The sequence below is a fragment of the Rhincodon typus genome, chromosome 20, assembly GCF_021869965.1.
Source record: "Rhincodon typus isolate 14 chromosome 20, sRhiTyp1.1, whole genome shotgun sequence".
Lineage (NCBI taxonomy): Eukaryota > Metazoa > Chordata > Chondrichthyes > Orectolobiformes > Rhincodontidae > Rhincodon > Rhincodon typus.
In genome coordinates, this window is record NC_063351.1 from 32,363,982 (window position 1) to 32,388,838 (window position 24,857).

General features: G+C 40.0%; 1 pseudogene; it reads left to right on the forward strand.

Moving 5' to 3' along the window:
- Positions 1-425: 425 nt before the first annotated feature.
- Positions 426-24,857, forward strand: part of LOC125485618 — a 61,713-nt pseudogene continuing 37,281 nt past the window's right edge.

The window sequence follows — 24,857 nt, forward strand, 5'->3', positions numbered from 1 at the left end:
TGCTTTTGAAAGCATCTTCGCTATTTGCCAATTCCTGTGATAATGAGTTCCACTTTCCAACCACTCTCTGAGTAAAGAAATTTCTCCATATACTATATTTCGTAGTAATTTGTATTTATGCTCCTTCCTTTTAGATTCTTTTACAACTAAAAATATTATCTCCACTTCTGACCTGTCCAAACCATTCATAATTTTAAAGAATTTTATCAGGTCGCCTCTGAGTTTACTGTTTTCTAAAAAGAAAAGCTTCCACCGGCACAAATTTTCCTAATAGCTGTATACATTCAGATCATTTTTATTTGAATAGTCGTTAATAAAAGACTTATGTCCACTTAGACTTCGTTCTTTGTAAAAGGACGGACCATTTATTAACAGTAGAATTGACGAAGTACTGAATGTGCATGTATGGTTATCATTTTCATACAATGGCCGTACTTGCAGCTAAGGTTTCTATTGGCATACTTTTAATCTGGCTTTCTGTAGTTTCATTGACTGTAAGTACATTTTCCAAATAATCTGTTGAATTAATTGGACTGTCCATCCCTTTTCAAGATATTTTCTGGTTAAGATGTTCGAGTATGTGAAAATCTACATTATGAATTGGATTATAAGTGGGTTACAACACAGGTAGTTAGCTCAATTCAGCTTAGGCCAATTAGAGCAGTGTGGTCATTTAAATTGATTGTTCTGTTTGGAATCGCTAGGGATGTAGTATCTTTTTATATTGGATTTGTTTGAAAACTGGAAAATCTGGGGCACAGTTGAAGCTCAACAGTCTGTTTCCTCAGGCACTGATTTTAGCCAGCAACACCCCAGAAATACAATTGAAAATTTGAGGGCACAGACTTGCCCAAAGATCACTTCTGTGTGCTCAGTGCACAAAATATCTAACAGCTTTAGGGAGGAGTCCTCAGACAGTTGTTAGGCACCACCTTAGCAAATCTAGGGACTCTTTAAGCTCACTTGGTTAGCTGGTTTAATACATGGAGTAATGTCAGCAATGTGGGTTCAATTCCTACACTGGCTGAAGTTACTATGAAGGCTCAATTTTGTCAGAGGCAGAGTAACACACAGATTAAACCACCACCAGTTGTCTCTCTAATGAGACAGTGGGACTATGGTGACTTTATATTATAGCAAATATCAGGGGTCAAATAGTTGTTTAAGACTTATATCATGTTGTCTAAGTGAGTTGTATGTATTCTGGATATGTGACAAAGTGCTACATACTGATCATTTTGCATATATTTTCCTCCAAAAAAGCTGGTGAACTGATCCACTTCTGCTCCTTTGCTAAAGCTGAGACTTGTTATTCTAAGTACTTCAGGTGCTTTAAATACAAAATGCATCCCACCTGTGCTTTTTCACTTAAGCACCTATTTTAATTACACAGATTTGAGAATATGTGTTGTATTAAGGATGCATCTAAAGTATTGTCATTTTAGAAGAGAAATGCTCTCTGTCCACGAGATCATAATTTCACACATACACTTCCAGGTGTAACTTTACATAAACACCTACAGGCAGAGGTAGCCAGACCTCATCCTGGAAAACTTCTATTCTTTAGAAAGTTGGGAACACATCCATCAACATCACAAAATTATTTTAAAACCTCATCATCTATACCGAGTGATCTGATTCCTTAATTTCACAAAGAATCAGAACGCCAAGATGCTCAACAACTACATATTTTGATGGGCAATACTTGCTAAAATGCCACCAGCAGCAACTACTGGGCCCAGTTAAGCTACCTAGCAATGGCTACGGGAAATTATCTTTTCAGCTTCCAGGTCAGTACAAATGTAATTCCTGAGATGTGCCATCTACAGCAAGGACCATGCAGTATGATGCTAGCACATTTAGTAATTGAATGGTCAGCTATGGCTTATAAGCAGACTGTAGGCATTCCAGGCATGCTGCAGTCCTGAGCTAAGGGAATGATGCCTGCAATGGCACAGTGGATTACTCTTGTGGTAATCACCTTCTGTAGTGATTTCTTTCATGCAGTTATCTGGATCCATCACTTACATGTAAACTTGTATTGTGAATTTCCTTCCTTTTCATTTTTATTCATTACAAAAGTGGCAGTTTGGGTACGGTGACTGTTGAGCCTTTCCAAAGGTTTTAGTGCTTTTGTTCCTCACTTCTGACAGGCCCTTTTATTTGCCTTTCACCTTCACACAATTTTCTGTTGTGATCAGCAGGCATCAATGCCTTCCAATGTCAATCTACTGCTAACTCATTGCCTACAACCTAATGCCTACAGTTACTACACAGGGGCATTCACCATGGGGCAGCAATACCATGGCTGGGAGAGAGGAAAACAGAGTCTAGTCCAACCTCCAAAAAAAAAACAGTTGTTGGTTAAGGGAGAGCACCACTTTCAGGGCAGCAGCAATGTCTGAAGCAGAAACACCAAGAAGGACCATCCTTGATAGAGATTCTCTACCCTCTCTCTAAAGATGTTGCTGGGTGTGGTCAGTATCAGTGGAGGCAGACTGTCACAGTTTCATCTCTGACACTTCTGATTAGGTAAGAATATTAAGTGATGTAGTTAAAAGGTGAGTTCATGGAGTTAAGGTACAGCCACTATTTTATTCCAATAGTATGGTGAAGCAGCTCATAGGACTGATTAGAAGGTATTCTTCATAAGCTTGTAGTCTTCAACTGCCTTAAAAGATGAAGTAAGTTTTGTAATGGTCATAGAGGCTCTACAATCTTGGTAAAAAATTAGCTCAGTTGATCATTTGACCGAACTTGTTTCAAAACTCATAATGTCCTCCAGTCTTCAACTGCACACTAAATTTTATTTCATACTTTTAAAATATTTTCGATGTGGTAAATGGACATCTGTCTTATCAAAACTAGTTAAATTCAGATGCATACTGAAATTGTGTGTTTACGTGGACCGAACATCCTCTTATTTGCACTCATCCCTTCTCTCATCATACTTTGAAAATCAGAGGTATAGAAGAAATTAAATTGATAGAAGGATCATAACTAATTTGTGAAAAAGAATCTTGCAAATTCATCTGAATTAACACATAATTCAAATTATTTATGTTTAAAATTTGGTGCCTTTGTTGGTGTGAGAAAGTAAAATGAAGTAACATTAATTCAACATTAGTAGAGCAGAGGAGAAGAGGAAAGCCTACGACCTGATGAAAAGATGCAGTAATGAAAAATTCAAATGAAATAGGATGGGAAGATTAACAAGTGAGGAGGAGAACAGTGATCAATTAGCATTGCAAAGATTCCAAGTCAGATAAGAGAAGCCCAAAGAAGAAGATATTAGTATCATATTTAATTTTTTGCTTTTCTTTCATACAGAGAGCCCTTTCAGACTCATCAATTGGTAAGTATTATTATTTTTCTGAAACAAAAACAGAAATTGCTAGAGAAACTCAGCAGGATTGGCAGCATCTGTAGAGAGAAAGCAGAGTAAATGTTTTGTGTCCAATGACCCCTCTTCAGTACCTTCAGTTTGTCAGGCCGATCCATGACCAGATCATTCTCCCACAGCAGACATAAGTGAAAGTGTACCATCTGCTGGACACAATTGAATCTATCCTTCTCCTTTTCTCTATCATTCTGGTTTTTTTGTTCAATCTGTACAAATCCTGATGAAGCATCTTCTGGCACCATGATCTCTAGCCTGCACTTCCATTGGTGATAGTCAGTGTGGCATACAGAGAAGGACTTTGCCAGGGAGTCCTTGAAATGTTTTTTGTGGGCCCCTTCTGTTTTATTTACCGGTGGTCAGCTGTCTGTGCAACATGATCTTGGGCAGGAGATAGTTGTCCATTTGAGTACTGTGACCCTGCCCTACACAATTAGCTTTGTAGGAGGATCACCTTGATTCAGGAGATGTTGGCTGTTTCCAGAACTTCAGTTTTTCTGATATGGTCCGGGCAGTGGATCTTGAGGATGCTTTGGAGGTACAGGAAGCTCATTAGAAAATGTACATGTTGGTGATAAAGAACAATGACTCAGTGCCAGGAACCTGGATGGGCATCCAAGTTTTTGAAGGATTTTCCATCCCAATCGCTGCTCACAGTATTGAATGCCTTGGTGAGATCCATGAAAGTGTCTTGATTTCTTCACAACACCTTTCTTGTATTTGTCTGAGCGAAATACCATGTCCACGATGCTTCAGTTTGCTCTGAAGTCACACTGGCCCTCTGGGAGGTTTTCTTATGCCATAGTAGGAACAAGCTTGTTCAGAAGAATTCCAATCAGGATCTTCCTAGCAATAGAAAGGAGGGTGATCCCACGGTGGTCAGAGCAATCTCCTTCGTTTTTGTACAGGTCAAGATGAAAGCATCAGTAAGATCCTGTGGGAACCGGCCTTGTTTTCAGAAGGCTATGAAAACCTTTTGGAACTGGATATATAGGGTAGCACCACCATGCTTCAGGTACAATCCTGAGGTTTTACTGCTCTTTATCTGATTGATGGCAGTGATAGTTTCTCCTCGAGTTGAGCTCGCATCCAATTCATTTCTGATAGTCTGTTATTGAATGTGGTTGATGGCAGTATCAGGCACTGAGTACTTGGCACTGAAGAGGGTTGCAAAGTGCTCTGAGCAGTGATCCAAAACTGACTCTTTGTCAGTGTGTAGTGCCTTGCCACTGGCATTCCTCAGGGAGTTTTGGATTTGATATACCGGTCCATTGACAGATTTTAGTGCTTCATAATTGCTTATTATGTCATCACTATCAGCATACAATAATGTTTCCAAGCTGGCTGTATGCAAAGTCTTAAATTCAAACATGTTTGAAGATGCCACATTCCTGAGAGCCAATGTGCCTTTACATATTTATGTGGTTTTACTAAAAAAGAACAAGCCTTTTCCTTCATGAAACACACCTCTTACATGATTGATTGCCGAAACTAAAATGACATGTTTTTTTCAACATGTATTAGCAAGCTGAAGAAAGGAAAGTTGATGAAGTGCTAGTGTCTTGGCATCTTATGTTTTAACAGGATGGAGGTGATATAAGGTTCCGGGTACAACAAGTGCAACGATATACACTGGCTTATGAATGATAACAATATCAGATGGTGCTAAATGCATCACCCTGGCCCAAGGTCATCCAGCCAGGGATTAGTAAATTCTTTTATTTGCCTGATCCAGAGTGTCAGTCATTGCCTCGGAGTTTAGATCAAAGCCCAGGGCAATCAATCCCATAACGACTATAGAGGACCGCAGGATTTTTAAATTATTGCAGATGGATTTTTATCTTTGGTATTAAGTAAGGGAGAATGCACTTTCTGAAGAAATAGTTGGTAAAGTACTCCTGATTGGCATAAAAAATTCAATATGAAGAATTTTCATCTAGAAAGCTTGTAGCATATTGCTTATCACATTCAGGGAACCCGTACTCAAGACCCATTCTTAAATGTAACCTGTGTGATAGAGGTTAGTTAATTCTTGTGGGGTCATTAAATTAAGTGCTTCTCATGAAGGAGGTGGTGGTAAGGATTTTCAACTGTTTGATATCTCTCAACTGGAAACTTCAGTTTCGCTGATAGATTGCAGCTTAACATTTGATCCCTTTAATGACTGCCTGTCAGGCTATGTAGAAAATGGACTTTCCCAGGAGTAACAATGACATGGTGGCTCAGTGGTTAGCACTACTGCCTCACAGCACCTGGGACCTGGGTTCAATTCCAGCCTCACGCATCTGTGTGGAGTTTGCAGATTCTCCCTGCATCTGTGTGGGTTTCCTCCAGGTGCTCTGGTTTCCTCCCACAGTCCAAAGATGTACAGGTTAGGTGGTTTGGCCAAGCTATAGTGCCCAGGGACATTTAGGTTAGGCGTGTTAGACATGGGAAATGCAGGGGTAGGGGAATGGGCCTGGGTGGGATGCTCTTCAGGGGGTTGGTGTGGACCTGTTGGGCTGAATGGCCTGTTTCCACACTCTAGGGATTCTATGATCTTACCAGTGCTGGCCTCTAGGGTAAACCAACTTTCTACAGGGGCTTCACACATACTTTATGATATTCTTTCAAATAGATATTCTATCGTTTAACAATGATGGAACCCAGTAATTCAGGAAGGAAAATGATAAATTTGCTTTTTAAAATTATTAACCTAGAACCAGGTGTTGAAATCAACAAATAATTCTAATGTTAGCAGCCAATCTGGTTTCTGGCCCACCATACCACATCCTTAAGAATAGAATTTGTTATATCATAAATGCGTAAGAATGAATATTATGAATATATATAAAATCACTATGTTGGCCAATTTGTGAGAGGTTGACATAGCTTTTTCCTTTTCAGCTCTGGTGATTTGGTGACTCACCTCCATTCCATATTTTCCAGGCTTCTTTATGTCTCACTGCAGCATTTATAAGTATCCTTCACTCACATTTTGAGCATAAGAAAATTGCCCCTTTAACCTCTCAGCTCTCTGTCAAACTGCAGCATGCCCGTAACAAAGCAGGAAAGAAAATCCCTTTTTTACTCATTCATTTGTGTTCAATGGAGGACAAAGAGCTGTTATTTTCAGTTAAAAGTGGTGCCATGGGGTTACAGCACTCCAGATAATCACTAACTTGTTTTCTTTATCTCAATTTCATGACTTTCGATTTTGTAGAAGCACTTAAATGTCCAAAGTTCCTCTATTCTGCCACATTCCCTATGAGACTGACATCCCCCAATATGTACATGATATCTAAATATATTCAACAACAAATTACACTCTGTTGTGAATTCAGTTACTTTCTGCATTTACCAGGCTGCATTTGTTCCTATGTCATTGCTCACTACATTCAACAAATATTTCGATGTAATACTGAAAGTTCTGATTAATCAGAACATTTCAGCATTAGTTTATCACTTCAGGATTTTCATCAGGGGATCTGGAATGGTTTTGACATATGGACCTAGCAAGGAGGTTTCCTCTTGTTGGTCAGTCCAGAACGTGAGAGCAGTGTTTTAAAATTAGGGGTCATTCTTCCAGGACAGAGATAAGGAAATTTCTTTTCTGTCAGGGTCAGCGAAGCTGTGGAGCTGCCTGTCTGGGAAAATGTTGGAAGTGGTGACATTTAATATTTTTAAAACAGAGGTGGACAGGTTCTTGTTAGGCAGGGGATTCAAAGGTTATTGGAGGTAGATGGAAATATGAAAGTCAAAACAAAAATGGATCAGTTACACCCATATTGAATGGCAGAGCAGGCTTGAGAGGTCGAATGGTCTATTTATACTCCTATTTCGTACGCTCATGAAAATCACTTATTTTCACTTGTAAGTAACAGCTGCTAAACCCTAAAACTCCTGTCTTTATTTTAACAGTATGTTTGAATATGATCTGTGTCTCAGTTAATTTTGTGTACAATTGACAAAAATCAACACACAGTGACATCTCCCTCTCTACAAATGCTGTCCAGCCTGATGAGTTGCTCCAGCACTTTCTGATTTTTATGCAGGCACAGATGTTGAGCCTTTTGTTCCAAAATTGTGCATGTTTCAACTCACATTATTAACCACCTGCTGAACCCAGACTGAAATGTAGGTGAGGGCAGAGATAAGGGAATAACTTGGCAGATTCAGAATCAGGCTCAAATTGCTGCCCCACTCCACATGCCGTCTATCCAAATTGTGTCCGATCCACTACAGCAATTCCATATCCTATATGTCAGAAGCCATATTTTTCACATTTTTTTATTTGCTTAAAAAATATTCATGGCATGTAAAGAGAAAGGAATAAAGGAAGAAATCAGCATACAGCCTCTAAGGCTTTGCATAACAAATTGTAAACCATAGTTGGTTTTTATACATATTATTAGCGAACACATTTTATTAAAAATAACAATGAAAATAAAGGTAATTACATCCCCTTTCACTCTGGAAATTAAACCACGAGAAACTAATGTGCAACCATTCAGCACATTTGCACCAAACTTTCACTCATTGAGTTAAATAAACCATTAAACTCTTGTATACTTGTGCTCTACAAAACAATTTATGTTGACACACAATTTCTTCCCCGTCTCTTCCCCCTCACAATGCACCTTTTCTTCCCTCCTCTTTTATGCCACTCTTTGCTCTTACCAGATGCTATTGCTGTTCCAGCTTTGTTGTTGTTGTGGAGAATAATCTTAATTCCAAACTTCGCCCCCCCCCCCCCCCCCCCACCAACCCACGCCTAAACCCAACATCAGGATTCTATTTTTAATTGCAGTAACATCAACATTTACATTGCGCTGATAGCTAGGTGCTAATGTTCAACAGACCATTTGCTTTTACTGAACTAACTCTTCCTCCAAGCCTCTTATGGCACAATGATAGTATTCCTACCTCTAAGCCAGAATGTCCAGCCTTGAAGTCCCACATTTGTGTCATGGTATGTCTGAATAGGTTAATTAGGAATTATCTACAACTCTTGCCCTCTTAACACACTGACCCCTTAACAGTCTCCTTAAAGGAGCTCACTGAACTGTTAATTTGCGCTTTTGAGATAGATTTCTCCCCCAAACCCTCTCTTGCCCACTGGCCCTCTGAAAATCAGACTGTCTTGGGCTTGACTCTGGGATCACAGTTTGAAATCAAGTCTTCAACCTATGGACTTTTGTAACTATGTTTTCTAAATCTAATTAAATTTCTTGATCCAATCCCAACTGGAACCTCTTTCAAACTGGTACTGCATCGCAGGAAGGCAATTTCAGGCCTTGTTGTTTGACTTTTATGTTACAAGTTACAAACCTAACCCATGCTGAACTGACTGTATCACCCAACTGATATCAACAGGGCACAATTGTCACAGCTACAACCTAAGTGATGGGACTGATGGTGAGATTTGGAGCGATGGAATGGATTGCAGAAATCTAAGCGCTGAAATTGATTATGATAATTTCATAAACGAAACTGAATTTGAGAGCTAGGAAATGGGTCAGTGATTTCAATGCCAAGATTTTGTGCTACAAATTTAATTTTTATTTAGCTTTCGTTAACACAGCAAGTTACAGAGTTGGATCTTGCTAATACATTAAAATTCCCATTCATCGTCTGCATGTTAATGTGATCATTCTTTCAAGCCATTATCTTGGTCATGATCATTGAAGGATGTACCATCAGGCAATTGTTCTGAAATGTTGGAATTTGCCTCATAAAGCACCACACTTTGTTCCTGCACTCACATTAGTGCTATGATGTGACATCTGGAGATTTATTATGCGGGATTTGTTGCATATTTTGGCAAAAGTTATATTTTAGGGTGGTCAATTGGTAAAATTTAATTAATCCTTTTAGAATTTGTTTATCGTAAGAGGTAAGCTGAGCTGGCCAGTCAGATTTTCAGGGATTTGAGCCACCTCCAGTTGCCTTAAGAAATGGCAGTCCAATATATGGAGGTCACACCCCCATTTCTGGCAGACCCCACTTCAAAGGAATAGGGTGTGAATAACACAAACATTAAATGAAAATTTAGCAAGGCCATTTGAAATCAGTGCTTAATTTGAACAGACTTCATTTTGTATGTTCCAAGAGTCTTAACACACAGTGTGGAAGTGACAAATTGATGGAAGAGGTGTAAACACTGTTAAGAGACAAATGAAGTCTATTTAAGTATTATGATCTGAAGTTTTAAAGTGCCATCCTTAAGACCATGTAAAAATCAATCTGCAGCTGTCAGTGTAGAAAGACAAAGACTCTCCGGTGCATTGACGGGCCATTTGATATAGCTCAAGAGAGAAAAAAATCTGTTTCTATGGTTCCAATAGGATTGTGGACATTTCCCAAGAACTGTTATTACAGCTGAGCCCACTATTAACACTTGGCTGAGTTTCAAAACTCCACAGATAACTATCTTATCAGAGTTCTGAAGAAAAGTTAAGGGACTCAAAACCTTCACTCTGTTTTCTGTCCACAGATACTGCCAGACCTGCTGAGTTTCTCCAGTGTTTCACATTTTGGTTGATATTTAAAGAGGCTATTAAAGGGTTATCTGTCTTTGATGTAACTATTGAATAGAAGTTTATATTTATGATTGATTGACCTTTTGAGGGGTTTAAAATCTTTGGGATGGTTTCATGAATGAGTTATCAAGTGTGTATGAGGAAGACCCTAATAACTTTCTTGGGTAATTAGAAGTTTAATTTATTTTTATTTCCACATTGTTCCTGAGTTCTGAGTGTTGTAGCTGTTGGGTGAGTAGCTATGGACGTGACATGGTAAATATGAAATGACACAAAGTCACCTCTGGTGAGGTCGAGAGGCCTTTTTATAAAAGTGGGCTGAAATCTCAGAGAGTGATGCAGACCATCCAAGCAACCCAGCTGAACGCTCACCTGCAACGGAACCGCTTCCAGAAGTGGCAGGCATGTCTTGATATGCCCTTGGTAACCTCCCTGCCCCCATCCTACCAGCGCTGTGTAGAAAAAAAATCATGCTTGTGGTAGTTGTTTCCATGGAGATGCTCTACTCAGCTAAGAAATTCCCTGATTCGAGCTTTTTACCTCCAAGTCAAAATTGCACCTCTTCAATCGTTTCAAACAAGTATCTGTGAGTACTTAATAGCTGTGAGTAACCTGATTTTAAAGTACTGAAGATGACTCTTAAAACTGGTTTCTTGTTAGATTGGGGTTTGATTGCCAATTCCTTAGTTGATATGAAATATTTGGAATTCTTCTTTTTCTAAACACACCAGTTTGTAAGATTCAGCTTAATTTTTCCAGCATCCTTGAAGATTTAAAATGCAATGAGTAAAAACTACCAACAATGAAGCATCTATCCTGAAGAGAGGTCAAAAAACCAAAGATTACAGAAACTAAGCATAATTTTCACTTAAAATTTTATAATCTTTAATGCTTGTTATGTTGAAATTAGGTGAATTGTACCAAATTTTGAGTTCCATATGTAAGGAAGGCCATGAAAATAAAAGCACTGCACAATTTAAAAAAAAGAGTTATAGTATTAATATCATTCAGGATATAATAGTAAGTGTACAGATATTCCCTATTTGAAACATGTTCCAATAGGATGTTTTTGTGTGTTTTGTAAATTAAGGATGTGTCCCAAATAGTGCAGCCTCTATTTTCATTTAAGCACAGTTAATATGCATGCTCCAGCCCCCTTTAAAACAAACTGCTGCTTCTCACTCCTGACCCCCTCACTCCCTCTCATTCACTGTCACCTTTCCCCTCGCCCTCATGCTCACAAACAGGAGACCAGAAGAAGGTACGAGTGGGAAACATCAAGCAGATGGGTCAGGGGAGAAAGGTGATGAATGGTAGGGTCGGGAATAGGCAAAAGAGAGATGAAAAGCAGCAGGCAAAGGGTAAGTAGAAAGTGTTAATAAGTTAGTGGGAGTTAAAAAGAGACTATTTGGACCAGTTAGATTCAAGGCAGTCAATAGTTTTTCAATGTAAAAATTAAATGTCAGGAACATAACCACACATTAAATCTTTTCTTATGGGAAAGTGAATTTTGTTCGGAACACAGATTTTTAGGAACACATTAAGGGTAGTGCACTTTATTCAAAAACATGTTCTCAGCAAAAAAGCTGAATTGTAGAATAATGTGCATCAATAAATTGATAAACTGTATTAGCAGCTCTGCATGTAGGACAGAGAGGAAGAAGAAAATATATTGAGCCCAAATAGATGACAGGAGTCATTGTGAATATATTTTCGGTTGCACCATGACAATGTTTGCTGCAGTATTATTTCATACTATATGACTTGGTTAAATCAGACCTATGTGAGAGATTGAAATGTATGATTGATACTTTCAGCTGAACATAACCTGCCCAACATTACTGTTGGGGAAATAGCAGCAGTGAGTCAGTGCACTTACATTGCATGACATTAATGTTATTTAGCTGTGAAAACATCGGTAAGGATCTGACATATGAGTCATCAGTCATGCACTCTCTCATGAGAAGCACCATGACACAAATTGTGAGGAGGATCCTTTTACCCTATCCTTCATGAGCACCAATTCAGAGTGCACATAGACTGTAACATTTTTTTGAGGAGCACTTTGTGCAGTTTTTCTCTCCAGACTGCAGCATTTTGGGGATAGTAGAGATGTGAGCTGCTCAATGAATATCCCCCAGCTTTGAATGTCAGGAAACTCCCTTCAAAATTTCATGCATAGGAGCAAGTTTTCCCCACATCATCATTGAGTCCTCACTCTTTCACATAGGATGTGTGTAAGGTTCATAGGATGGGTGCAGACCACCGTGTGGCACCTTGTTTATACATTATCTTTAATCTCACTCTCCTCCACATTAACATGTAATGTGCTGGATGCAGTCTTCAAAGTTAATCTTCAATCTCGCTGCCACTTCTGGTCAGCTTAAGTTACGAAGGACACGGTATACAGAAATGATGAAGGCTGTCCTGACTGGGCTGTACTAAGACCAGTCCAAGCATGGAAACCACATCTTCAGGAAGCTTATATTCTGTTCCTCTGTGGCTCTGGTGGAACAGGGAGCATCAGTGTAATTTCTATCAGTGACTTTCTCACAAGGCCATGAGCCTAGTATGAAGTGGATAATCTTTGTCTCACAGCAGCCATCCTTATATGAGCTGATTACCTTGGAAATAGTCAGAAAGTTCTGGAACATACAAGTATTGGCAGCTCCCAGGGTATCTGGTGCAAACGTCCAAAATGTATCTTTGATGGTCACAAATTAGTTGAACATGAAGCAAGTGGAATCTTTTCCTGTTCACAGACACCACTGGCTGGTTACAAGGTGCTATCAAAGCAACACGGGCACAATCCATAGCATTGTGTACCTGGGAGGAACAAGTGTTGGTGAAGAGTCCTAATGCCTGAACTGATCAGCTGTCGTCATCAAGGGGACAGGAGATGAAGAACTGTGCTCTAGTAAAAACTGCATCAATAACATCCTGGATGCACTAATAAGGGGAGGATTAGGAGATTGCACAGAAATCTCCACTTGCTCTCAGAAGTGACCTGTTAGCATAAAAGTTAAGGGTAGCTGTTACCTTAAACATCCACCAGGATGGTATACCACCCAGTCCTTATGAGCCCAAGTCCAGCAGCTGAAATAGCTCTATGATGATGGATCAGGACATCCTTAATCTTCTGCAGAGTTGGGAACTGATTACACAAGTCGCCAGGTACCCGTTCAGTTTTATTGGTTGAGCTTTTGTGTAATTGCATTTCTTGACTGCAGAGTGGAAACTTGGGAGTGTGACGTTAACACAATGAGTTGAGATAGAAATGAGATGCAAATGTAAGGAAACAAGCTTCTTTCCACCTGATGACAAGATTCTGAACCCACCATATAATTGGGAGAGTCATTTTTTGACACTGCCCCCGCACCAATATTCTCGCTACCTCGGAGATGGGTAATTCCACTGTAAGTAGTCAAACTAAAAACATGCAAACATAGCAGTCATGTAGTAACAGAAATAGGAAACAGATTCTGCAAGTAACAGGGAAAGGCTAGATGGTATACTAAAGTTATTGAAATTCTATTTAAATTACAAACCAATGCACCTTTCCACAATTACCGGCAGTGAAGTAAATATAAATCACATAAGTATATAATTCTGCAATTGTATTGTATGCCAAATGATATTGATTTGGAACAAAGGCACTAAAGGTCCATTCAGAGGAATAGTTATTAGGCTGGTATAGAGGAATCCTAAAATGTCAAAATGATATATTTATTAACTTAATCTTGCAGCATATTTCAGGATAAAACATTAAATAATTGCTTTTTGATCCTTTCAGATAACTGTAATCCAAATCCTTGCACAAATCATGGAACCTGTGAACTAACAGCAAGTGGCTACAGATGCCATTGCCTTCAACTGTATTCTGGAACCAATTGTGAAATAGGTAACAAACATTTTCCCATCTTTAGTTTTAGCACAGCAAAGTATGCTCTTTGTTTATGCCATTCAAGTGTGCCAATTACAATTTTTGAACCTTACAATTGGACAAATAAATCATCTTAACAGCTTTACTCAATAGAACATTTTTATTTTTCATCAATTTTATCAGTTGCTAAATACACATATGTCATGTGAGGAACGAAAACTGAAGAATTAAATTGACACTTCATGCTGACCTATTCTTTAGAGGTCAGTTACTTTTGAAAGATGAATCCTGACTATGCCTTATCATGGTATAAGATCATCTGGTAGATTTGCTGCCAGTGTAGGGTCTGCAACATATGCTTGATCTAGCGTGGCAGAGGACATCCACCTCATAGTCTAAAGAGAGCAGGCTGTTGCCATAAGCAAAATGTAGCTTATTGCATGAGAGCAGCAAGGGTCCAAGTTACATTTGTATGATAGACATTGTTACTGAGACGAAGAGGAAGAGATGATATTAAGTTGTACTTCTTTTAGATCCTAAGCTGTTTCCTAAACTGAGTCCTGGTGATATTATCATATTTAATGGTCCTTAATGCACCAGTACCCATCTCAAACCCAAACATCTTTATGTACAGTTACCTCAGAAGTTATTACAAAATTGAGTGAGGAAAGATTACCAAATCTTTGCGAAAGGCTACCCCTTAAGCAATTATCCTCATTGGTAAATGCTCATTTTTATTTATATAAAGGCTATTATAAAACATTACATTCTACAAAGGGTTTTTAATGATTGCTTACCCTTCTGACTACATCCATCTGAAGATGGCTGCTGAGATTAGCTCAATTAAGAGTTTAATTTAATTGCAAATAATAATGACTTTATTTTCTCCTGGTTAATTGTTAGATTCTGCTTTTAGTCACTTTATTTGAGCCATGTGGTTAATGTTCCTGGACCCATTGTGACAGCTTGCTGTAGTAATTTCAGCAGGAATTCAGCAGCATGGCCCAGGAATAGACCGTGAACTCACTTCCTGCTCCCCGGATCAAAATCTCGAGGCTGATACACCATAACAATGTCCACTCTGGGTGGGGTGTACTGAACGAAGAATGGAGACTTGATTCACAAAGACGAGGGCAATTCTAGAAAAGAATAAATTCTGTTCATCTCCTCATCCTTCCTAAGGAAAGGCAAGCATCAAAGTTTCTAACAGCAAAGAGCTGGAGAACACTACATGAAGTCTAGTGAATTGCGCCAGCTCTCTGTGATCACTGGAAGGTTCCTCGTTGTCTGTTAAAGGGCCAGAGTGTCTTTCCACTGCCTATAAGGTTAATGATGATCCATGAGATGGGATGGTAGGAATGGGGTAACTGGATATTCAGTTGGCTGTGGTAATGGTCGTGGGGTGCGGATTTAATTAACCCATTTCTGAAGGCTTCAACCGAATCTTGTTGCCTCCAGGATAAATTGCAATTTTCAAAGGACATGAAAATGGACATGGAATCCCCTTGACACCAACTAAAGACTAATTAAGCTCCAGTTTCTGTCTGAGATAGAATAGGATTTTCAACATCTCTTCGAGACCAAGGTTAAACATTCTGATAAGCATTGGTTCAGAACTTTCAGAGTTGTTGGGGGCCCAAAGGAATTTTCTTTTCCATTTGTGTTTATTTTGTGAAATTTGAGAAGTCAGTTAGCATTGGTCTGAGTACTGTACCGTGACATGGTGTCCATAGTCACATTTCACCATCTTTATTCCTCTTGATCCTTTCCTTGCTCTGCTGGGAAGACAGCAGCATTCCCCAACATGGCTGCTGTCTGCCTTTACTGCAGGTGGCAGTCAGGCAACTCCCAAGTTCGGAAGGCACTGGGGTCTCTAATAGGGTACAAAAGCTTTCTTTCTGCCCAGTTAGACCATTTCACATTTCAAAAATCTTGAGAGTAGTGCAGTTCAAGCGCAGCTTTGGGACCAGAAATTAATTTGAGTGTCAGGTTTTCAATTCTCTCTCCAGTTGGTCAGATGAGTACAGCTTTAACAACACTCGAGAGCTTAAAACTACTAAGAATAAAGTAGCCTGCTTGATTGGTAGTCCAGCCACCATCTTCAATATTCACTCCATCCGCTACCGATGCAGAGGGACAGCAAAGTATGCCATTGACAAAATGCACTGCAGCAATACCCCAAATTCCTTTGACAGCAACTTCCAAACCTGTGGACCCATATCACCTACAAGGAAGGTGGTTGTAAATACATGGGAACACCAATATCTACAAGTTCCCCTCTGAGTCAGACAATATCCAAGGGGAAACTGTATTGCTGTCCCTCCACTTTTGCTGAGCTAATATTCTGCAACTTCCTTCCCAACAGCACAATGGGTGGATCTACACCACATGGACTGCAGTAGTTCAAGAAGTTCAGCACCACCTTCTCATGGTTAGCTAGTGATATGATGTCCATTCCTGATAAAAGAGTAAATAATCAAAAGACTGACCCCTCTTGCCTAGAGAACTGAAAAAGACCAAGTTGGATTGCAATGGAACTTGAGCAACACCCAGCCTTCTCAAAGCAACAAAAATTTTAGTCAATGTATGGGGGATATGTGGTTGAAATATAACTATTCCATTCTACTGGGATCATGCATTGAGGAATATCTAATTCTAATTCTAATATCTAGTTCTAATTAAGTGTTATGAAAATGTTATGCTTTTGTTATGAAGTCTCATAAGCTGTAATGCTGAGTTGAATATAATAGTTCCAGTCTCCATTCAACTAAAAATTGAGCCTTTCCATACAAATTGCTCCTTTTCTTCTACATACTATTCAATTCTTATTATTATTGCCTGTTGTTAGATTGTTATCATTTTTGATATATGGTAGTTTTGTTTCTTAATAGAAGCAGTGAAATGCAAAATGTTGAATTTGAAAACAAGAAAGGAATGCCTTAAAATAGTATGACTAGGTTGAATTAATTGTGTGGTTAAAAACGTAGGTTCAGTTTGTCCTCTTTAAGCAAAAGACGATCATCTGCATATCTAATTTATTCTATTACAGAGAATAACCCTTGTAAGAATAACTCATGCAACCATGGAGACTGTCTCATCACAATTTTGCCTCCTTATTATACATGCAATTGCAGACATCCTTATCAGCCACCAACATGCATTAACTGTAAGTATTTCTGGTCCATTCCTTCTGACTGAAAAAATAGCTCATGTGTTTAACCTCTATTTCATTACTTAAAATAAATGTAATTTCCAGAATATAAGAATTTATAAGTTTTTAATCTTCTGTATCAATTTTTAAGCAAGAAATAGCCATAATTTAATGTCACTCTGAGACCATTTAAGAAGAATTCTGGTATCATTGAAACAGTTTTCCTTTGAATTCGTTCATGGAATGTGAGTGTTGCTGACCAGCAACTTTTGCCAATCCTAAAATGCCTTGAGAAGGTGGTGGTGAGTCATTTTCGTGAACTGATATAGTTCACGTACTGTCAATGCGCTCAGAGGTAAAGTTCCAGTCACAGAGAACGAACCATAATATATTTCTAGGTCAAGATGGTGTTTGACTTGGAAGGAACTTTTGCTCATGGTCGTGTTTCCAAGCATCTTCTGCCCTTGTTCATTTCAGTGATGTAGATTGTGTGACGGAAGGTGCTTTTGAATAAGTCTTGGGGAGACACAACTTCATTTGATTGACGACAGCTGCAAAACTGCTCCATATACCCTTAACTCACCTCCTGACTCCATAGTTTTTTTTCCCCTATCTCAAAGGCATTAGTCAGGAATCTGATGGAAAGCACTCTACTTGCACAGATTACTGCAATTCTGACAGTGCTTACAAAACTTGGCAAAGAGCCAAGCATGTCTCAATTTGTAACACACACGTCTGTGTCACACGGTTATGAGTTTGCAGCCTTCTTCAAGGCTGGAGCACAAGAATCTAAGCTGACCTTCCAGTGCAGTACAGAGAGAGTGCAGTACTGTTGAAGGTGCCTTTTTTTAAATGAGACATTAAACCTAGACCCCACAATCTCTTAAAGTGGAACATGAAAAGCAAAAATCCTTAAACATTAATTTGAAGAAGACGAGGGGTCTTATTGACAACAAGGCTGCATTTGACCGATTGTAGCATCAAGGTGCCTGAGCAAAACCGGAATGATTGGGAATCAGGGGAAAACTCTCTGCTGGTTGGAGTCATACCTGGCACATAGGAAAATGGCTGTGGTTTTTGGAGGTCAGTCATCACAGCTCCTGGACAACTCTGCAGGAGTTCCTCAGGGTAGTGTACCAGGCCTAAGCATCTTCAGCTGCTTCATCAATAACCTTCCCTCCATCATTAGGTTAGAAGTGGGAATGATCACTGATGATTGCACAATGTTCCATGTATACTGAAACAGTCCAAGCATAATGAGATCTGGACAATATCCAGGCTTGGGCTGAAAAGTGGCAAGTAACATTTGTGCCACCCAAATGCCAGGCCATGACCATCTCCAAGAAAAACAATCTAACCATTGTACCTTGACATTCAATGACGTTACCATCACTGAATCCTCCACTAACAATGTCCTGGGAATTACCATTGATGAGAATATGGATTTGCCATATAATAAAATGGACACACGAGCCAGTCAGAGGCTAGGAATACTGCATCGAGTAACTCACCTCCTGACCCCCAAAGCCTGTCCACCATCTACAAGACGGAAGTTAGGCATGTGTTGGAATACTCCTCACTTGCCTGGATAGGTTTAGCCCCAACAAAACTCAAGAAGCTCAACACCATCCAGGACAAAAGAGCCCGCTTGATAGGCACTACATTCCCAAACTTCCACTGCCTCTATCACCAACACTCAGTAGCAGCAGTGTATATAAGATGCACTGCAGACATTCACCAAAGATTCTTAGGCAATACTTTCCAAACCCATGATACTTCTATTTCGATAGACAAGTGCAACAGATACATGGGAACACCACCATTTGCAAGTTCCCCTCTAAGTCAATTGCCAATTAGACTTGGAATTATACCATTGTTCCTTCACTGTCATTAGATCAAAATTTCTCTTCCTAACAACATTAAGGGTCAACCCACAGCACATGGACAGCAATGATTCAAGAAGCAGCTCACCACCACCTTCTCCAGGTCAACTACGAATGGGCAAGAAATGCTGGCCCGGCATGATGTCCAGGTTCCACAAGTGAATAAAAGAAAAATTGAAAACGTTCATGTTTATTGCAGTTTGGTATTCAGGACTGTTTTGTTTTTAATTGTTTAAGCAAGTGCTGTTTGTGATCCAAATCCATGCCTTAATGGAGGAACGTGTTTGCAGACAAACAGAAACACCCTGTTTAAATGCGCCTGTGCAGAATCATTCCGTGGAGAGAGGTGTGAAATAGGTCAGTTTTTTTTCGAGTTTTCCAATAAATAATTGGATATGCCTCTGAAGAAACATTGTAGAGTTTCTTCACTCAGTACGACTTGTTTTTTGACTGCAGCCAGCAAATGCCAAACTTTGCCAGTGTTCAGTTATCTTTAGCTGTTGCTATTATGGAACATTCATATTTTTGAATGCTGGGTTGAGGAAAATTTGGATTTGTGTCTAAATCAGCTCCAATCTACAACACATATCAATAACGAGGTTATCCTCTTCAAATGTGCTGTAACGCCATTTTGAAATGGCTGGCTTCATGGCAAAGTTAGAAGTCACATGACACCAGTTTAGAGTCCGACGGGTTTATTTGAAATCACAAGCTTTCAGAGTGCAGCCCCTTCATCAGGTGCAGTGAGAGAGAAAGCACGCAGACACAGAGTTTATAGGCAGAGAGATCAAGGGCAGACAGATCAAAAGATCATACAATTGGTGTGAGTGGAGTGTCAGATAATAAGTCTCTGCAGGTGACCAAGAGTGTTAGACAGTGAGTAAAGTGTCAACAGCTGAATAACCAGCAAAGGGATGACCTATAATCTGATTAAATGAGACAGAGAGATGATGACAAAGAATTTAAAAAGGTGATGCTGGAGACAAGTAATAAGTAATTCAAAACTGTACAAACTAATTTAAGGTAGAGATCATAACAATTTATTAAGGTGAAGGTGTCAAAACAGGACAGTAAGGAAGATTTTACAGAAACAGAACAGTGTGTTAGGGTCACATGTAGCGCGACACGAATATAAGATTGTGGTTGAGGCCATCTTTATTGGTACAGAACTTGGTTATCAGTCTCTTTGCACATCAAAGAAATTTTGCTCAATTTTTTGCACGAAAATGTTGGCATATGGGGAGTAAATCTGGTCCCTATGGCTGTTCCATGTGTCTGGATGAAGAACTGGTTTTTGAAGGTGATGACGTTGTGGTCGAGGGTGAAGCAGATGAATTGTAGGATGGTGTCTGGAAATCTGCAGTTGGTGGTATTGAGTACTGAGGCAGTTGCGGCAATGCCGTCATTGTAGGAGATGCTGTGGAGTGCCAAAACATCCATTGTGACTAGGAATGTTCCTCATTCGATTGGTCCATGCATGCTGACTTTCCGTAAGAAATCTGTAGTGTCGCAACAGAAGCTGGGGTTTCCTTGTACAATGGGTTTCAAGATGCCCTCAACATAGCCAGAGAGGTTCTCACACAGGGTCCCATTGCCTGATACAATGGGATGTACACATGTGTTGGCTTAGTGTATCTTCAGAAGGCAATAAGAGTTTCCTACATGAGGAGTACACAGGATGAGACTACGTGGCGAGGAATCACTGAAACAATCATATAGCAATCCCACCATCCCACCATCAGATTTACCATGGACTACTCTTCAGAATCAGTCTCATCCTTGGACACACGCACATCTATCAAGGATGGACACCTCTGTACCTCACTCAACCGCAAGCCCACGGATAACCTCACGATGCTGCACTTCTCTAGCTTCCACCCGAAACATATTAAAGAAGCCATCCCCCATCCTGCACATACACAGGAACTGCTCGGATGAGGAGAAACGCAACAGACACCTGAAGATTTTGAAAGATGCCCTTATAAGAACGGGATACAATGCTCAACTCATCGATCACCAGTTCCGACGTGCCACAGCAAAAAACCACAATGACATCCTCAGAAGACAGGCACAGGATATGATCAATAGGGTACCTTTCATCAGCCAGTACTTCCTCGGAGCAGAGAAACTACACTATGTTCTTCCAACCTGCAACATGTCATTAATGACGATGAGCACCTTGCCAAGATCTTCCCTATGCCTCCACTTCTCGCATTCAAACAACTGCCAAACCTTAAACAAACCATTGTTTGAAGCAAACTGCCCAGCATTCAGGACAACATCGACCACAACACCACACAATCCTGCCATGGCAACCTCTGCAAGACATGACAGATCATCGACATGGACACTACCACCACACGTGGGAACACCACCTACCATGTACACGGCAAATAGCCATGTGACTCGGCCAATGCTGTCTATCTCATATGCTGCAGGCAAGGATGCCCCGAGGCTTGGTATATTGGCGAGACCATGCAGGCGCTATGACAACGGATGAATGGACACCATGCAACAATTACCAAACAGGAATGTTCCCTCCCAATCAGGGAACACTTCAGCGGTCAAGGGCGTTCAGTCTCCGATCTTCAGGTAAGCATCCTCCAAGGCAGATTTCGAGATACACAGCAATGCAGAATCACCAAGTAGAGACTAATAGCCAGGTTCTGTACGCATGAAGATGGCCTCAACCATTATCTTGGGTTCATGTTGCGGCGATACTGTCGTTTTCAGGGATGCTAGTGTAGAGTGCCGAAATGTATATTATGACTAGGAATGTTCATGTCATGCTGTTTGTGACCCCACCACACTGTTCTATTTCTGTAAAATCTTCCTTACTGTCCTGTTTTGACACCATCACCTTAATAAATTGTTATGAGCACTTTACCTTAAATTAGTTTGTACAGTTTTGAATTACTTATTACTTTGGTTAGACCCTCGGCATGCGACTCTTACACCTATCATATAATTCTAGTCATTTCGTTTGTCTCCAGCACTAACTTATTTTTAATTTTTTTGTCATTATCTCTCTGCCTCATTTAATTCTATTATAGGCCATCCCTTTGCTGGTTATTCAGCTGTTGACACATTATTAACCATCTAAATCTCTTGGTCACCTGCAGAGATTTATTATCTGACACTCCACTCACACCAATTGTATGATGTTTTGATCTGTCTGCCCTTGATCTCTCTGCCTATAAACTCTGTGTCTGCGTGCTTTCTCTCTCACTGCACCTGACGAAGGGGCTGCACTCTGAAAATTTGTGATTTCAAATAAACCTGTTGGACTATAACCTGGTGTCATGTGACTTCTGATTTTGTGCCCTCCAATCCAACACCAGCACTTCCACATCATGGCTTCCTGACGATTTGGAGGATAGGGTAGGTGTTGAATTTATGTAGCCATCAGGAATATTGCAGGGAGAGGCTCTCACTTCCTTCCTGAAGTTCCTGCCAACATGCCCACATCATGAATGTCAATATTGACTGCAAGCTGTGAGCACTGTCAGACACTGACTAAACAGCTCACCTGATGATGGGAGGAAGAAATCCAAAGAGTTCCATAAGGCATTGAAATGAATATTTCCTCCCTGGTGACTTGAGGCAGGAGGCTATTAGGGGGCAAGGTGGTGACGGAAGGTGTTGTTTCTGGAAGGGACAGAGGATTTGGGTGCTGACAAAGGCAAAGTAAGGAGTGGTTGGGGTGCTGCTCAGAGTGACCTAGGATGAAGGATCCAGCTTTAACTTTACAGTTCTAGACAATGTCTCCCTATCTTTGCCATCTGTGCTATATAGCTTTAGAGTGAGGAAGGGGACAGCAAATGCCTGGGTTAACTTGCCTAGAAACACCAACGAGCCTGTCCTTCCCATTTTCACATCTTCTAGAAATGTTTGCAAATATTCATGTGGAGAATTCATAGCTCTTTGTCAACTACAACCCTGTCATTGTTCCCCAGCTACAAAGTTGACTTATGACTGGTTACAAATCGAGAAAGAGCTCCTTCCGATGACTGAATTACTTTGGATGACTGAAATTCAAGGAGATCAAGTGAAGTCTTCTTTTCTGCCCTAATTGCTTTCGCAAAGAATTCAGTCTTTACAGATAGTGTACGTTTGTGTTGAAGTTTCCTGGGGCCTTTTCTGCTCACTACATTTATGAAATGCAATGATGCCAAAAATCCCTTTCTTACAAAAATAAGATATCGGTAAAGGACATTGAGAAAATTCTGTGTTTATCTAACATTTCAGTAAAACGTGAACTATGTATCATGTATTTTATGCAGGAATGGATGACTGTTACACAGGAAAGGGTACGACACACCAAGGTCTCGTGAGTCAAACCAGAACAGGACAGAGTTGTCTATACTGGAATTCTCACTTACTTCTGTCACCAAATTTGATTCTTCAGCTACAAAATGATGATGCACAGGGTGTTGAAAAGCATAACCACTGCTGGTAAACTAGCAGTCACTTGTGTTGTATGATGAGAGCTAGATGAGAAAGTACATTGCTTTTCAGTGCTTATACATTGAAACTTTATCTACATTTGGTGCAGGATTTATAAGGAAAACAGACATATGTCCATTGAAGATCAATACAATGCTATTCACTTACATCTTCCTAGGTGGCCACTCTGCTTCAACCTCCAAATGCTTCACCTCATTTAAAATGATGCTGTCAGTGTCCTACTCAACCTGACTTCATTTATTTCTCTAATCCTATTTGCCCTGTTCAGATATACATGTCACTCAGATAATCCAAAATAAGTTCTGCATTGTCACTTTAAGGGGCTAGGTATTCAGTCAAGAAACCAAACCTTGAGTATAGCAATCCATATTATTACCTTTGAGTTCTGCTTCTTAACTTGGAGCTTAGCTCCACAATACGACTGTACAGAAGCTCTTCCCTTGTTCAGCAATGTCCAGGTACCGAAACAGACCATGTTGATTGGACCCGTCCCCCTCCTACTGTAAGTTCCTCCCCAATTCTGGGCTGATGTCCCAAACCCTGGCACCAGGCAAACAACAGTCTTCTAGGCTGAAGAAATTTGCAACAGAACAGTGTCGATCCCCTTCACTGTACCTACCCCTATATTCATTCCCACAACATTCCTTTTCTGCTCACCCCATTTAATTGACTTTCTAAGCGGCAGTGTTACAGCACATTGACCCTGCTGCTCCCATTCCAGACCAAACAAACTGAAGGGACCTCAATCCTGTTGTATCAGTTCAAAGGCTCCAGCAGTCCTGTCCTCTGAGTCTCCTTAATTGTGTCAGCTGCAGCCACATTCCCCTACCCCTGAACCCTGACCAAAGAAGACTCAATCCTCACAAGTGTGACTGACCCTTATACAAAATACCCAGGTACTAATTCTCTTCCATGCACAGCTTGGCGTCCAGTTCAGAGACTCTGAATCAAACTGGGTTGAGCCACAAACACTGCAGACATGATCGCTCTAGATCTCACTGACAAACAGGACACATTACCTGGCCTGCAATCCTTAGTGTGTTTTAATTAATTGCTTAATTGTTTTATTCAGCTCTTTATTTTCCTTTCAAAATTATATATTATTGATCTTAACACCAGAACCTATATTGTTTTAAAATTTTGGCATAAAATAGACATCAACCACTTTTCAGAGACTCTCCAATCATGTAGCTTCTTCCCTTGTGACAGAGTATGATTAGTTCCAACAGGGTGAGGCATTTGGAAAAGCAAAAAAAAGGAGCACCTCCTCCTGTCTTCCTAACTCCCTCACTAACTCTACTTCCATTGTAATCAAAGTGGCACTCACATCTTCCTGCTTTTGCAGAGTTTTATTGAATTGCAAGTTATTATTTTTCTATTGAATTGTTGGTAATTTCCATGGTGACCATTTATTCTCAGTTACAATGCAGAGTATTCAGGCATGTAAACAAACATTCAGTGTGGTAAAAATGCAACAGCATAACTTTGCATTCAATATCATTCACACTCTGACCCTTCATTAAAAGCCTAATTCTTTGGCTCCTAATAATAT